Below are 17,135 nucleotides of genomic sequence, written 5' to 3'. Positions count from 1 at the left end.
AAACTAATTTGAGGTTTTGATAAAATATCCTTAAACAAGACAGCCTCCTACCTGTTGAACTAATGTAGGGGATGTTTGACAGCCACAGTGAACACACTGAGGGAATGAACCAATGCAGATATGGACATATGGACTAAGCGTTCTCTTCCTCTCTGGGATATCACATTCCACCCAACGTGGTGCAGTGTGAACGGTTGCATTCAGGTCGATCCACAACCTCCCAAAGGTGCTTGTCTGAGCGCCAATGGGGGAAATCGGGAGGCCGGTCCATGGCACACTCAGTCTTCCTCGGCAGGAAACACTTGCAAATGCAGGACCCATATGACTGTGCATTAGCATGCATAAACATATAGATTTTTTTTTAAACATAAAAACTTAATAAACATTATTATTTATTATAAACCTAATAAACATTAATTATTTATTTATCTATTTATTGCATGGAAAGGGGCAACATGTGGGGTGAAAATGTTGTCACTAGGCCATCAGTAAAACACTAACAGAACCAACATCTTCTATTGATCCATCCACGCTGTATTACAGCCATTAGTCTGCAAACCTCCAAACTGCACTGACCTGCCACTCTTGCACACGGAGCACACATCTCTCCACATCCCAGTGTCATCGCTGTCTTGCATTTTGCAGGAACAGGCCAATGTCATTGCTCGGCGTAACGTATGACCAGTGTGTGTTGTTGATTTCTGTCACACTGTCTGTGCGCCCAGACATTATGGGCCTGATTTACCCCTGATTTACCCCTGGCTACCCAGTGCCGAGCTGAGGCATGTACGGTAGACCCTGAGGCCTTTGTTCCGGAGAGGCCGTCTGAGTGTGCTGGGGCTGATCTGGGCCACCGCGGTGCATGTGGTGTCAGTGGAACTTTGGAACGAAGGAAGGAGTGTCCTTAGCTGGATACACTCTAACCTCGAACCTGTTTATCAAAGCTAGAGGAGAACCCTCTGCATGGGACGTATCTGAGGTATAATATAAATTGTTGCTGCTATCCCCATGCGATTCTGATGTACCGTGATGGATTGTGGGTGATAGAGTGCATACCTTTATGCCATTCGACCTTCTCAATCAACCATACAGAGAGCCATGCAGGGAGAAGTCCGCCCTCCCCTCTTTATTAACTGTTCGCTGTATCAGACATTTCTGTACATAGAACTACAGATGGAAGAGTCCCCAAGGTGTAATCGTATCCTGCGTATGCAAGTATCTTTTTCCAATGTGATGCTACAAAAATTGTTTGGTTTACTGGCTACAGCATAAAGTAATTGTTTTGTGTACATTTCTGTTTATAGTGCCCTGGTGTCTGATAGACTGTGAGTATCAGATTTGCAAGGGGTATTAAACATGAAGCCATAAAAAGAATGCGACATCATTTTTTTTCCATCTGCCAGTTCCCTGCTGAACTGTACTGTCTTTGCACTGGTGGAGTAAATGTGCAGCGGGTGCAGGCAGACTGCAGTTCTCCAAATGAACAGAGGAGGCACTCTTGCATGGTGTCAGATGTGGGGCCCTCTCTGGATGAGAATATGGATAATTACGTATACCCTGGTGGGACCACAGCCACGATCAGAAGTGACATGGCCAGGTTTATATTCTAGACAACAGAACATGCCAGCACACTGAAGATGATGGCTTTTTCTGAGAAGGTTGTTCACAATCCCTCCTCTTACAGCCTGTTGCATTCTCTACTTTGTCAACTAGATGTCACCTTACTCTTAAAGCAACTGTTAGGAGAAGCAAATATTTTCTCTCGATTGGGTAGGGTTGCGTGTTCAAAAAGAATGTTGTTCCACATGTTGGTCAAGTGTAGAGTTGTCTTCAGTCAAATAGTTTCATTTAAGGAAGAAAGTACAAAATGGACGAAGGTTGTATTTTTTGTATTCTTCCTCAACAGAGCATGTTCTGCAAGATTGATAATAATAATAAAAAATGGTAAATGAACTACATTTATATAGAGCATTTATCCAAAGCCCTTTACATTACATTACAGGCATTTGGCAGATGCTCTTATCCAGAGCGACATACAACAAAGTGTATAACCATTACCAGGAACAAGTGTGTTGAAAACCCTAGAGGGAAGTACAGTTCCAAGTGCAGGGAACGACCGCGTAGTTTAACTTGGACCCTGTAGGTGAATCTGATCATCACAAACTGTTACAGCCTGTGGGAAGGAAATGCATTGAAGATCACCAACCATCACCACCAAGATGAAGTATATTATTAACAAAAGAAGTATATGTAGAACTAGCAATGGCCAGATCTTGGTCAAAACAGTAATAATCTGTAGAGGTTTGCACTAAATATAAAACACAAGCTGTAAAAGTCCATATACAATGAAAGCACAGCTTCTGGCATACAAACTAGGCCTTTCATACAAACGTGTTGTGAATGATAAAATCCAGCAGGAGATAAATGAGGTGAACACATGTCTGATGCCAAGAAGGGGAGGAAGACTTAGATAAGAGAAGGGAATGCCTATTTTTTAATTAAAGAAAGGAAGGGGGCTTGGAAATAATGGTGTCTGAAAAATGAGAAACAGTGATGTATGGGAAAGAGTAAAGTAAAATGATGTAAGCATGAGGGTTCAGCTCCACAACAGGAGCAGCTAACAAGATAAGCTAAAAGGGAGTGTTCGGCCCAAGGGGAGTTCAGTATGTCTTGTGTATCTTGTCTGTGCGTGTGTGCGTCTTATGTGTTTTCTGTGAAGTACTCGTGGAATGCTTTGAGACTGTTTGCATTGATATGTGCAGATCAGCTCGGGTTCTTGCATGTTATCTTTGATTTACCTGCAATAAATCCAGTTTCATCAGACTCTGAAGTGTATATTTTGAAGAAGTGTTCAACAGTGTGAGGAGAACACCCAGCTCTTCCGGCCCAGGCTGGGTCCTGTTTTTCCCACAAGCCTCAAACACCACTGACTGTACCATGAGGCAGAAACATATTAATAGGACGCCACACCGAATTAGAATAAACAAGCAAATGCATTTATTTAACAAAACACAAAAATACTCAAATAATGAAGCAATAAGAGCAGGGAGGTCTGGCCAAAAAGAACAAAAGGAAGGAGAAGCCTGGGCCAACCACGCAGTGGGCCGTCGGACCCAGGACTTCTCCCTAAACTAACAAAACAGAGAAAAAACTAAACTACAACAATAAAGCCACGATAACTAGACTACCAGACCTCCCTCCCCAAAAGAAAAAGGAAAAATAGGAAACTTAGACTGTTATGTCCCCGGGATGGTCTAGGGGTAACAAAATGAATGACTATTAATGATTAATTTTATTTACACAATTATTTATATATACAAAGAACAAACAACAACTAACAATTCTAGAAATTAAAGAAACTAACCAACTGAAACCCGAAAATATTTCGAACCTAACTAACTATACTGACTATGCTAAACTGAACAAAAACATGCCCTCATCTATATATAAACACAAGTGAAACTAATGTTACACTCTTAGGAATGACGCTTCACTCCGGTGTAGCATATTCAATGTGGGGGGTTTTATTTTACTGCAGAAATAGTAGAAAATACTCTTAACACACAGGCATTGTCTGGTAGCTCCTGCAATTCACACTCACTGTTTCACAGGTGAATCAATACAGCAACAATCATATAACTTGCCTCAATATTCCTGAAACAACTACATGACTGTACTTCACTTAACTGCATTTAAACAGTATTGCAATCTCTTTATGTATAACATGACAAAAATAAACAAAAATCAAACCAGTACATATTAGCATACATAGTATCACCCCCCTGCATTACTTTCATTATAAACTACAGTACAGCATATAACATTTTCAACAGGAATACAGTAAATAATTATACTATACTTGTCTCATCATCAACAAAGGTAAGCATTTTCCAATTTCAAAATGTAACTGAAGGTAAGTATCTCTTTCATAACATTTCTTTTGCAGCACAGGTAAGTATTATTTTCTTTACAGCACTCAATTATATTCTTATGGACCATTCAGTTAAACAGTTTCCTTTTAACCAAACCAAAATATAAATCCCTGCATTAATAAGCAGGACATATCTCTCATGCGATAAAGGTAAGTACTGCCCTTTAAACAACATGTCTGCTTAGCGCTGTTCACTTCTTCAAAAGGAAAAAATACTATTTATATAGCGTGTCAGCTTAACACACTTACCTAGTATAAAACCAGACTAATCATACAGAAAACATTCATTTTCTTTCTTTTCCACAGGTTCAAATAGCTTGCTTTTCTTACCCATCAATATATTGGCAATATCACCACTACAAGGAGATAGAAGCTATAACCTTTCGTTTTAACCATTTTTCTGCTAACTTGTATGTTTTACACACTGACATATAATTAACTGGCTGCCTGCATTTCCGCCAGCAACATGCTAATGATACCATATTCAACACAGTGAATAGCAATAGAAATGAATATATTACACCACATATACGAAACATTTTACCCTGTTGCTTTGTGAGATGTTAGACCAGGATAGTGTTCATTGTTCTCGGCTAGAAATAGCTGTACAAAATAAGTAATTGTACCTTACTGAACCCGTGTTCAGCAGTTGTCTACGATCATGAAAATGCACTTTTTGTACGTTGCTTTGGATAAAAGCGTCTGCCAAATGAATGTAATGTAATGTAATGTGAGGGTGGGGTAGAAAACGTGCCTCGTAACGAGGAAGGCAAAAAAGGCGTATGAAGGAAAATAAAGAATAAAGCTAAGTGACTAGTAGGACCAAAGGCTAACTACTAGTCAAAACGAAAAGCTAAATTCAAATCCTATACCTTTTTTGTTACCACGCTTTCTCTAAGAGAGATTTTTCTCTGTACCAGCTTTCGTGTACGTAGGTAGGCACTAAAGCGAAGAACAGAGAGTGAGAGTATATAAGCTCTCAATCAGGTGCAAACCATCAGCCGCAATCAGAGGGAATCTTGGAGCGCACTCAAGCTACCCGGGAATCCTCAGTGGTAAAACGCGATGGTTGCGCCTTAAATATCCAACATTGAGCCAGAAATCCCCTGCACCTGCCCGGTTCCACACCGTATCGTATGGGAAGTTGGAGCTTAGGTTCTCGGGGTTGGCTGGGTATGGGTGTTTGAGGAGTTGGTGAAAAGAGAGGTCCTTGTGTAACTGGAGTTTCAGGCATGTTGGCCAGTTTACGAACACATTCCACTAACTCCTGAATCTTTTCACCCTGACGACATTGATTATCGTCTTGAAGTTGCAAGCGATCAAGTAACTCTTCCTGTATTTGGCTGGAGTCTGCTTGCCTAGCTAGTAACGTCTGAATCCCCTCATTATGAGCTGCTGGGTCGCAACAGCTTGGTTTAAATTCATTGTAGTTGCTGGTACGTCCATTGGCTTTAGTGTACTGTGAGGGTGGGGGAGTGGTAACGACCACCCGCAACTACAGTGAATTAAAAAGGGGTTTCTTTAAGTTACCCACGGTAGTGAAATAACCACTAGATCTCAGAAAGAGACTTAAGGAGGGGAATAACGAAAAGAAGACTCAACTCCTAAGGGAAAATATCCCAACACAAAGTAAATGTCTCGGCAGGAGAACGAAACTAAGGCGTAAGGAGTGAGTAGAATTTTAGTAAGACTGCAGTGCAGTCTGGAGAAAAGCAAAAGAAAAGGTGCTTCGTAGCGAAGTAGGCAAAAAAGGTATAAGAAGGAAAATAAAGAATAAAGCTAAGTGACTAGTAGAACCAAAGTGTAACTACTAGTCAAAACGAAAAGCTAAATTCAAATCCTATACCTTTTTTGTTACCACGCTTTCTCTAAGAGAGCTTTTTCTCTGTACCAGCTTTCGTGTACGTAGGTAGGCACTAAAGCGAAGAACAGAGAGTGAGAGTATATAAGCTCTCGATCAAGTGCAAACCATCAGCCGCAATCAGAGGGAATCTCAGAGCGAATCCTCAGTGGTGAAACGCGATGGTTGCGCCTTAAATATCCAACATTGAGCCAGAAATCCCCTGCACCTGCCCGGTTCCACACCGTATCGTATGGGAAGTTGGAGCTTAGGTTCTCGGGGTTGGCTGGGTATGGGTGTTTGAGGAGTTGGTGAAAAGAGAGGTCCTTGTGTAACTGGAGTTTCAGGCATGTTGGCCAGTTTACGAACACATTCCACTAACTCCTGAATCTTTTCACCCTGACGACATTGATTATCGTCTCGAAGTTGCAAGCGACCAAGTAACTCTTCCTGTATTTGGCTGGGGTCTGCTTGCCTAGCTAGTAACATCTGAATCCCCTCATTATGAGCTGCTGGGCCGCAACAGCTTGGTTTAAATTCACTGTAGTCGATGGTACGTCCATTGGCTTTAGTGTACTGTGAGGGTGGGGGAGTGGTAACGACCACCCGCAACTACAGTGAATTAAAAAGGGGTTTCTTTAAGTTACCCACGGTAGTGAAATAACCACTAGATCTCAGAAAGAGACTTAAGGAGGGGAATAACGAAAAGAAGACTCAACTCCTAAGGGAAAATATCCCAACACAAAGTAAATGTCTCAGCAGGAGAACGAAACTAAGGCGTAAGGAGTGAGTAGAATTTTAGTAAGACTGCAGTGCAGTCTGGAGAAAAGAAAAAGAAAAGGTGCCTCGTAACGAGGAAGGCAAAAAAGGCGTATGAAGGAAAATAAAGAATAAAGCTAAGTGACTAGTAGGACCAAAGTCTAACTACTAGTCAAAACGAAAAGCTAAATTCAAATCCTATACCTTTATTGTTACCACGGTTTCTCCGAGAGCTTTTTCTCTGTACCAGCTTTCGCATACGTAGGTAGGCACTAAAGCGAAGAACAGATCTCCCGTGAGAGTATATAAGCTTTCTCAATCAGGTGCAAACCATCAGCCGCAATCAGAGGGAATCTCGGAGCGCACTTAGGCTACCCGGGAATCCTCAGTGGTAAAACGCGATGGTTGCGCCTTAAATATCCAACATTGAGCCAGAAATCCCCTGCACCTGCCCGGTTCCCCACCGTATCGTAAGGGAAGTTGGAGCTTAGGTTCTCGGGGTTGGCTGGGTATGGGTGTTTGGGGAGTTCGTGAAGAGAGAGGTCCTTGTGTAACTGGAGTTTCAGGCATGTTGGCCAGTTTATGAACACATTCCACTAACTCCTGAATCTTTTCACCCTGACGATATTGATTATCGTCTTGACGTTGCAAGCGGTCAAGTAACTCTTCCTGTATTTGGCTGGAGTCTGCTTGCCTAGCTAGTAACGTCTGAATCCCCTCATTATGAGCTGCTGGGCCTTAACAGCTTGGTTTAAATTCATTGTAGTCGCTGGTACGTCCATTGGCTTTAGTGTACTGTGAGGGTGGGGAAGTGGTAACGACCACCCGCAACTACAGTGAATCAAAAAGGGGTTTCTTTAAGTTACCCACGGTAGTGAAATAACCACTAGATCTCAGAAAGAGACTTAAGGAGGGGAATAACGAAAAGAAGACTCAACTCCTAAGGGAAAATATCCCAACACAAAGTAAATGTCTCAGCAGGAGAACGAAACTAAGGCGTAAGGAGTGAGTAGAATTTTAGTAAGACTGCAGTGCAGTCTGGAGAAAAGCAAAAGAAAAGGTGCCTCGTAACGAGGAAGGCAAAAAAGGCGTATGAAGGAAAATAAAGAATAAAGCTAAGTGACTAGTAGGACCAAAGTCTAACTACTAGTCAAAACGAAAAGCTAAATTCAAATCCTATACCTTTATTGTTACCACGGTTTCTCCGAGAGCTTTTTCTCTGTACCAGCTTTCGCATACGTAGGTAGGCACTAAAGCGAAGAACAGATCTCCCGTGAGAGTATATAAGCTTTCTCAATCAGGTGCAAACCATCAGCCGCAATCAGAGGGAATCTCGGAGCGCACTTAGGCTACCCGGGAATCCTCAGTGGTAAAACGCGATGGTTGCGCCTTAAATATCCAACATTGAGCCAGAAATCCCCTGCACCTGCCCGGTTCCCCACCGTATCGTAAGGGAAGTTGGAGCTTAGGTTCTCGGGGTTGGCTGGGTATGGGTGTTTGGGGAGTTCGTGAAGAGAGAGGTCCTTGTGTAACTGGAGTTTCAGGCATGTTGGCCAGTTTATGAACACATTCCACTAACTCCTGAATCTTTTCACCCTGACGATATTGATTATCGTCTTGACGTTGCAAGCGGTCAAGTAACTCTTCCTGTATTTGGCTGGAGTCTGCTTGCCTAGCTAGTAACGTCTGAATCCCCTCATTATGAGCTGCTGGGCCTTAACAGCTTGGTTTAAATTCATTGTAGTCGCTGGTACGTCCATTGGCTTTAGTGTACTGTGAGGGTGGGGAAGTGGTAACGACCACCCGCAACTACAGTGAATCAAAAAGGGGTTTCTTTAAGTTACCCACGGTAGTGAAATAACCACTAGATCTCAGAAAGAGACTTAAGGAGGGGAATAACGAAAAGAAGACTCAACTCCTAAGGGAAAATATCCCAACACAAAGTAAATGTCTCAGCAGGAGAACGAAACTAAGGCGTAAGGAGTGAGTAGAATTTTAGTAAGACTGCAGTGCAGTCTGGAGAAAAGCAAAAGAAAAGGTGCCTCGTAACGAGGAAGGCAAAAAAGGCGTATGAAGGAAAATAAAGAATAAAGCTAAGTGACTAGTAGGACCGAAGTCTAACTACTAGTCAAAACGAAAAGCTAAATTCAAATCCTATACCTTTATTGTTACCACGGTTTCTCCGAGAGCTTTTTCTCTGTACCAGCTTTCGCATACGTAGGTAGGCACTAAAGCGAAGAACAGATCTCCCGTGAGAGTATATAAGCTTTCTCAATCAGGTGCAAACCATCAGCCGCAATCAGAGGGAATCTCGGAGCGCACTCAGGCTACCCGGGAATCCTCAGTGGTAAAACGCGATGGTTGCGCCTTAAATATCCAACATTGAGCCAGAAATCCCCTGCACCTGCCCGGTTCCCCACCGTATCGTAAGGGAAGTTGGAGCTTAGGTTCTCGGGGTTGGCTGGGTATGGGTGTTTGGGGAGTTCGTGAAGAGAGAGGTCCTTGTGTAACTGGAGTTTCAGGCATGTTGGCCAGTTTATGAACACATTCCACTAACTCCTGAATCTTTTCACCCTGACGATATTGATTATCGTCTTGACGTTGCAAGCGGTCAAGTAACTCTTCCTGTATTTGGCTGGAGTCTGCTTGCCTAGCTAGTAACGTCTGACAGCAGCAGACAGAATAAAGAACCATGACAAGGTGATTCTTCAGTCGTCGCATTACAGTTGATGCCTTTACATTCACCAACGGTAAAAGGCTGCCATGCAAGGTACTAATCAGCTTGTTGGGAGCAATGGGAGTTAGGTGTCTTGCTCAAGGACACTTCGACACGCCCAGGGCGGAGATTGAACCGGCAACCCTCCAACTGCCAGACAACCTTACCTCCTGAGCTAAGTCGCCCCTAGTTATGAATTCGTTTGAAGATTCATTTTTTAAAATCTTACAAACTTTTTCTGTTTTAAGCCCGACTTTTCGTGGAAGGTCTTTCCCCGGAGAACGCGGTTTCCAGGTTCCCCCTTCCAACATAGGATGATGATCCCGAAAATTTTGCCAGGCCTTAAAACGGGTAGCCATCAAGATGTTGATATTGAACATTTTGATATTTCTTATGACTTCAGAGACTAAAACTGCCAGTATAGCAACACTGTCATCAGGTTTTTCTACATATGTAGACAGTTTTGCCTGGTTTCCAGTCAGATAGCACCACAAAGCCAAAGAAAAATTCTTTTTGCATTTTGCAGATAAGTTTAGTTTGGTATAACAGACATTTCTATCATGAAATGAATTGTCTTCATCCAAATTCTGATATTGATTAATTGTATTGGAACATGGTCTCATGTACAGGCTTTGGGGATCTAACTCAACAACATATTTATGAACAACAAAATATATTTTATGTCCTAAATGACCATTTTTTTTATAGATATTGTAAAGATTTTGAATAATTGTGCAATACGCAAGGAATGTTTTTGGTTGAAATGCTTCAATTTTGCTCAATTGACATGCATTCACAGGATCTACCACACGTCTGTCTATTATTATTTTATAAGGAGTAGTGTCTTCATCATCCAAGGGACCATGCATCTCCCAAGAACCTTCAGAAGGCGTTGATAATAGATAATCAATATTCTCCTCAATATCTTCAAGCCTTGGTCGGTAGTAGAATTTTTCCATTATCGCAGTGAATGCTGAAAGATCTTCTGTGAGGCTTGATCTCATTAGGCTTAGAATGTCAACAACAATGAGAATGCACTGAAATTAAGAGAAGATAACCGAAAGTGAGTTTGTACTGCTGAATCCAGCTCTTTGGCATCAGTGTAAGTCCTCAAATGAACACTGTACAGTATCTTATTAAAAAGTAATACCATACATGAAGTTGAACCTCCCAAACGAAGAGCTTTGTAGCTGTAATGGAACTGTTGCAATCAGCCAAATAGTAAAGTTTTACAGCACTGTCTATTTCCTTAGTCACATTAGCTCCAAAAATGAGAGATCCACTTGCCCACAGCAACATAGTCTACATCACTAACAGGTCTAATACAATATCTCACAAAGTGAATTAAGAATTTTTAACTGTTTTTATTGTAATCTTTGTTTATCCATGTAAAACATGTTGAGACAAAAATTTGGCATGGCAAGTATGCCATTCCTGTTTGGGTTTTCGGGGAAATGGACCCAAACGCAGAGTGGGAAAAACTCACAAAACTAAAAGGGTAAATATACACAAAGAATTTAATGCAAAAAAAGTCAGGAACAAACAAAGGGGCCACGAGGGGCAAAACCACAAACTCAAAAACCAAAAAAACACAGAATGGAACACAGGCGGGGCCGAGCACAGGCGGGGCGAAACACAGGCGGGGCGGAACACAGGCAGGGCGGAGCACAGGCAGGGCGGAGCACAGGCAGGGCGGAACACAGGCGTGGCGGAACACAGGCGGGGCGGAACACAGGCGGGGCGGAGCACAGGCGGGGCGGAACACAGGCTGGGCGGAACACGGGCGGGTCAGAAATACAGGCAGGCGGAACACACACAAACAGACGGAAACTCACTAGCAGAAGCACAGTCAGAAACACAAACACAAGCAAGCAGATACATACAAGTCAGAAAAAAAACACGAGGAACCAGCACCCGCGTCAGGGGAACAAAGAACTTAGGCAAGACACAGGTGAACTCAGTACATAATCAAACGAGAGGGAAGGGATAACGAGAGGCAGGTGGGGACGATGATTAAATAATGAGACGATAATGGAAAACAATAGCCGCGTTTCCACCGCAGGAACTTTACCCCGGAACTAGGAACCTTTTGAGGAACTAGGGTCTAAATTTAGTTCCGGGGGCTTTATTTTACCCCCCAAAAAGTTCCTGCTCGGGGGGTAGTACTTTCCGAAAGTACAGGAACCTTTTGGGTGGAGCTTGCAGCGCTGAACATTTCTGATTGGTCGAGTACTCGCAGCATTTTTTTTGTGTTTGCTTTCAGCCGCCATGTTTAAAACTATTCAGCCGCAAACCAATTTATTTTCATAATAACTTCAAATCAAACTTGTATGTTATGCGGCGCAGTAGCCTAGTTTTGGTTATAGCCTGCCAACGTCTTGCAATTATAACGTATGCTCTTCTGTTCTTTTCTTGCTTTAGTATTCTTTTTATAAATTTTTTTTATAAAAAGCATTCGTGCTGGGACAGCATATTACGTACCAAAACATTCAAACGGATTAATTCGGTTGCTGAATATTTTCTTCCGGATTTTCTTTGTTAGCCCTTTGTAATAGACTCAAAACGTTTGATACAGTTATGTGAGGTATGCGGTAGTTCTGCGTAATTTACATTGGTGATACAGTAAAAGCAAACTGGAAATCACCTTTCGCACTTTTTGTCAGGGTAAAATAACAGGTTAATTCTAGTAATCGTCCCGTTAGCTTTTTCAGACTGCTGTAATTTTACTCTGCCATTCTTCAATTCCACAAAAGACCAGGAAGACTATGGACTAATTTATGGTGCATGGTTCACATCTGGAGGGCACACTTCGCTGCCCGGCTAGCAGTAACTTCGAAGGAAAGCAAACGGTGGCTGTACCACTACTAATTTAAATTTTCACGCAAGTCCGAGTTTTCGTTCTATTCTTGTCATTTTGCGATTTGCGATTTTGGAATTGACGATGAGAAAGTAATCAAACAGCAAATTGTTTACAACGTGTGCATGTTTTCTGCTGTTGTTGCCAGTTATACATATAAAGGTGAATGCATTCGGTCGCTTCGGATGTCAAGACATGAAAGTGAATGTTCGCATAAAAACATAATGAATGTGTTTGAGAGGATATATAAAACAGTTACAATCTGACTATTGGCCTGTTATATCGTATTTGTTGCATAACAACGATCCAAGTTCAACTACCAATGACAGTTTTGCTTGACAACGGTAAAATAAGCCCAAACGGCTGCAGAAGAATATTTCAATTCCAGGTGATTAAATCGATAAAAAAAAAAAAAAAAGAAAAATACAAAAGTAACCGTATATAATCATTGTTGGTAACCCCTTTGTATATAAGTGGAATAAACCCCTCTGGGCTGTCCCGGTTATTAAATAATGTAGGCTACTTCGGTGGTAGTATGGGGTTACAGAAGAAATCATAGGACAGATGGACCAAAGACAACGTCGTTTTTTCATATGTCAGTGGGCTAATTTGCCTAATCTTCGCGGGACTTTAGACCGCGGTGGAAACGCAGACAACCGTGGGCTGAAGGAACCTTTTAGTTCCTGGTAAAGTAGTTCCTGGGACTAAAATTTTGGTGGAAACGCGGCTAATAATACAATTAACACAGGAAACCAATGAGGGAATTAACAGAAATACAAGAACTGAGAAGTGCCGCCAACTGGCGCCCCAAAAAGGAAAAATAGAAACAAAAAGACAGAACCATGACAATTCCACCACGTGGCACTTTGGAGATGCAGTTTCCTCAGTTTCCTCAACAGGGATCCTGAGTAGCCGATTAGCATGTTGCATGAAAAGGCGTCGATTAGCACAAACCATGACGCCGAGTAGCAAACGGAATATGGAACCATGACATATACAGCACTTTCAGGGTTTCCAACAGAAATAACCACAATCACCACAAACTCTCAGCCCCGAAAAACATTTACTTGTGCACCTTCTGACCTGACTTCTGACTTCTAAAGTCCCAAACTTTTTTTTTAGTTCTTCCTGCCGATTACATCATCATAAATGCTCCAGGCTCACAAAGAATATGTCTCCCCATTGGACATATAGCTACATCAGGCAATAAAAACATTGGATACACATGTAAAATGGACACATATAGAACCGTACACTTCTTTTTTTCTTTTTTTACTTTGTGGGGCCCACGGTTAGTTCGCTACTGGCTCACTGGTGTCACGTTTGCCTATGGGACCTTTGGACAAGCAACGGGTCAAATCCCTCTTTAGAATCACACAAAAGCTCAAAGGCTACATCAGCTTGCTTCTAATTAATAGTTGCCTTAAAAATTAAACCATTGCTTTTGAAATTTTTGTGGGAAACTTATATTTCTAAAATCCATTCTCAATCATTTCACATGCAAACCCCACATAATATTGTTACATGACTAGAGATGGGTATCATTCACATTTTGATGATACCCCTGCTAAAACAGCACTCTTCAAACCTGAAACAGTCATCTACCTTCTTTATTTAATAGAACAAGCAAATTATGACATTAAAGCATATCTTTTTATGGAAAAAGCACGTCCTATTGTCTGAATCCTTGTGAGTAAAATACAGTCACACTTTACACAGTTTCGCTTTCGTCATTTTGACCGATTTGGACATTTGCTAGCTTGCTAATGAGTTGACTGAGCGAGTGTATAAAGTTATTACTAGCTACAGATGGCACCTAAGCACTGACTTCTGCTTTGCGATTTGGTTCGATACGTAACATTGCTGGTTGTATGGGAACTGATGCCAACTACCAGGTTTTGGGTACCAAACCCTGTTCATGACTCAGACACCTACATAATAACAAGGCCCTAAAACCTCAAATTACTACTGCAGGCTTTGCCCAACAATGGGCTTGTTTTGTGGGTCTGCAGCTGAGTACTATTGGGAGTCCTTTTTTACATGCAGAAATCCAAATGCTCAAGCATACAAGCAACATAAGTAAATCTGGGAATCCGTTCATGGCCATTTAAATAAGTGTTAATAACTTTATTGCTCAAGTTAACTCAAGTGTTACTGCTTCATAATGGTTACTTCTTCACTAAAGTGTTTTTGAATCTAATGAAAAACATGTTTTCAACGTACAAAAATGCCAAGTTACTCACTCATACAAAGCACTGTATATAAGTCATTCATTCAAATCTAGGCCTGCCATTAAAAGTATTCATATAAAAATATTGTCCATCTTAGCTCAGACAAATTAACAAAGCTGTATTCCAAAGCAACGTGGTTATTTCTGTGGAGAACCCTGAAAAAAACTCTTGGTGCTGTATAGGTATGTGGCATGCCCTGCCAAAGCGTAACTTGGCTGGATGGCATACCTGCCATCCCAATGTGTCAGATGCAAAAGAAAGCCAAAAGAGAGAGAGAGACAGACAGACAGACAGACAGACAGGCAAAGACAGAGAGATGGAGAGAGTGTGAGAGAGAGAGAGACAGAGACATGGAGACAGAAAAAAACAGAAACAGAGAGAGAGAGAGAGAAAGAGAGAGACATTACCATTGGTATTATGAGCGGATCTTCTGCAGCTTTCTTTAGCCCTTTGGGCTTTCTGGGGGCTTTCTGGGGAAGCTTTCGGGATGGCATCTTCAAACTGGCCGGTGATACTGGCAAAAAAAAATGGTAATAGCAATAAAAATGTAGAATTAAATATAAAAAACAGGAGAGAGCAAACATGCCTGGGTTGTGACCGTATGGAATGTGATTTGGTACCAAAACCCAAGAGAGAGAGCAGTCATGGCTTAAGCCAAATTAGCCTTCAGCTGAATTCTGGGGTTTGAGGTGTGCAGCCTAGAAAATGACCAAATTAAACTTCACCACACTACTCAAAGTATTTCTGTAATCAAGTTCATCTTCTGTGAAGTTGCCCCTCCCCCCAGTGAGATTCTTTGTTCCTGTTTGTTACTCTCTCATCTTATTCAATAAACAATCAATCAATTGAATGATGATAATGACAGTAGTAGTAATAATAATAATAACAATACCAATGAAATCGTAGAATAAAATATAAAACAGAAGGAGAGAGCAAACATACCTGGGTTGTGACCGTACGGACTGTGGTTTGGCACCAAAACCCAAGAGAGAGAGCGGTCGTGGCTTAAGCCAAATTAGCCTTCAGCTGAATTCTGGGGTTTGAGGTGTGCGGCCTAGAAAATGACCAAATTAAACTTCACCACACTACTCAAAGTATTTCTGTAATCAAGTTAATCTTCTGTGAAGTTACCCCCCCCCCCCTCCCCCCAGTGAGATTCTTTGTTCCTGTTTGTTACTCTCTCATCCTATTCAATAAACTATCAATCAATTGAATGATGATAATAACACTAGTAATAATTATAATAATAACAATACCAATGAAATCGTAGAATAAAAAATAAAAAAGAAGGAGAGAGCAAACATACCTGGGTTGTGACCGTACGGACTGTGGTTTGGCACCAAAACCCAAAAGAGAGAGCGGTCGTGGCTTAAGCCAAATCAGCCTTCAGCTGAATTCTGGGGTCTGAGGTGTGCGGCCTAGAAAATGACCAAATTAAACTTCATCACACTACTCAAAGTATTTCTGTAAACAAGTTCATCTTCTGTGAAGTTACCCCCCCCCCTCCCCCCAGTGAAATTCTTTGTTCCTGTTTGTTACTCTCTCATCCTATTCAATAAACAATCAATTGAATGATGATAATAATAGTAGTAATAATAATAATAATAACAATACCAATGAAATCGTAGAATTTCAAAAAAAAAACAGAAGGAGAGAGCAAACATACCTGGGTTGTGACCGTACGGACTGTGGTTTGGCACCAAAACCCAAAAGAGAGAGCGGTCGTGGCTTAAGCCAAATTAGCCTTCAGCTGAATTCTGGGGTTTGAGGTGTGCGGCCTAGAAAATGACCAAATTAAACTTCACCACACTACTCAAAGTATTTCTGTAATCAAGTTAATCTTCTGTGAAGTTGCCCCCCCAGTGAGATTCTTTGTTCCTGTTTGTTACTCTCTCATCCTATTCAATAAACAATCAATCAATTGAATGATGATAATAACAGTAGTAATAATAATAATAATAACAATACCAATGAAATCGTAGAATTAAAAAAAAAAAAACAGAAGGAGAGAGCAAACATACCTGGGTTGTGACCGTACGGACTGTGGTTTGGCACCAAAACCCAAAAGAGAGAGCGGTCGTGGCTTAAGCCAAATTAGCCTTCAGCTGAATTCTGGGGTCTGAGGTGTACGGCCTAGAAAATGACCAAATTAAACTTCACCACACTACTCAAAGTATTTCTGTAATCAAGTTCATATTCTGTGAAGTTGCCCTGCCCCTCCCCCCAGTGAGATTCTTTGTTCCTGTTTGTTACTCTCTCATCCTATTCAATAAACAATCAATCAATTGAATGGTGATAATAACAGTAGTAATAATAATAATAATAACAATACCAATGAAATCGTAGAATAAAATATAAAAAAGAAGGAGAGAGCAAACATACCTGGGTTGTGACCATACGGAATTTGGTTTGGCACCGAAACCGAAGAGAGAGCGGTCGCGGCTTAAACCGAATTAAACTTCACCACCCTACTCAAAGTATTTCTGTAATCAAGTTCATCTTCTGTGAAGTTGCTTGTTCTTAGTTGGAACTTAAGCTGAAATACAGAAGTTGCTGCCTGTCCGATGTTCAGGTGAGTGGATGGGACGTTTGCTATTGGGTGGCACCTTTTATAGGCATTCATGTCATTCTGTTTTTTTTTTGTTTTTTTTTGTGGGTGGGGACCAGTGCCACCAATATAAAAAGTTAGTCTAGAGTCCTGTAGGCTGGTGCATAGCTAGTGGTTGGCAAGTTAGCTTGTCAGTTGGGTAGCTAATGGGAAGAGGGAGATTGGGAGCTTGTTCTCGTGTAGATATTCAGCA

Source organism: Anguilla anguilla, chromosome 17, assembly GCF_013347855.1.
Source record: "Anguilla anguilla isolate fAngAng1 chromosome 17, fAngAng1.pri, whole genome shotgun sequence".
In the NCBI taxonomy this organism is placed as follows: Eukaryota; Metazoa; Chordata; class Actinopteri; order Anguilliformes; family Anguillidae; genus Anguilla; species Anguilla anguilla.
The sequence above is the reverse complement of the archived record's forward strand: the minus strand, read 5'-3'. Positions refer to the sequence as shown.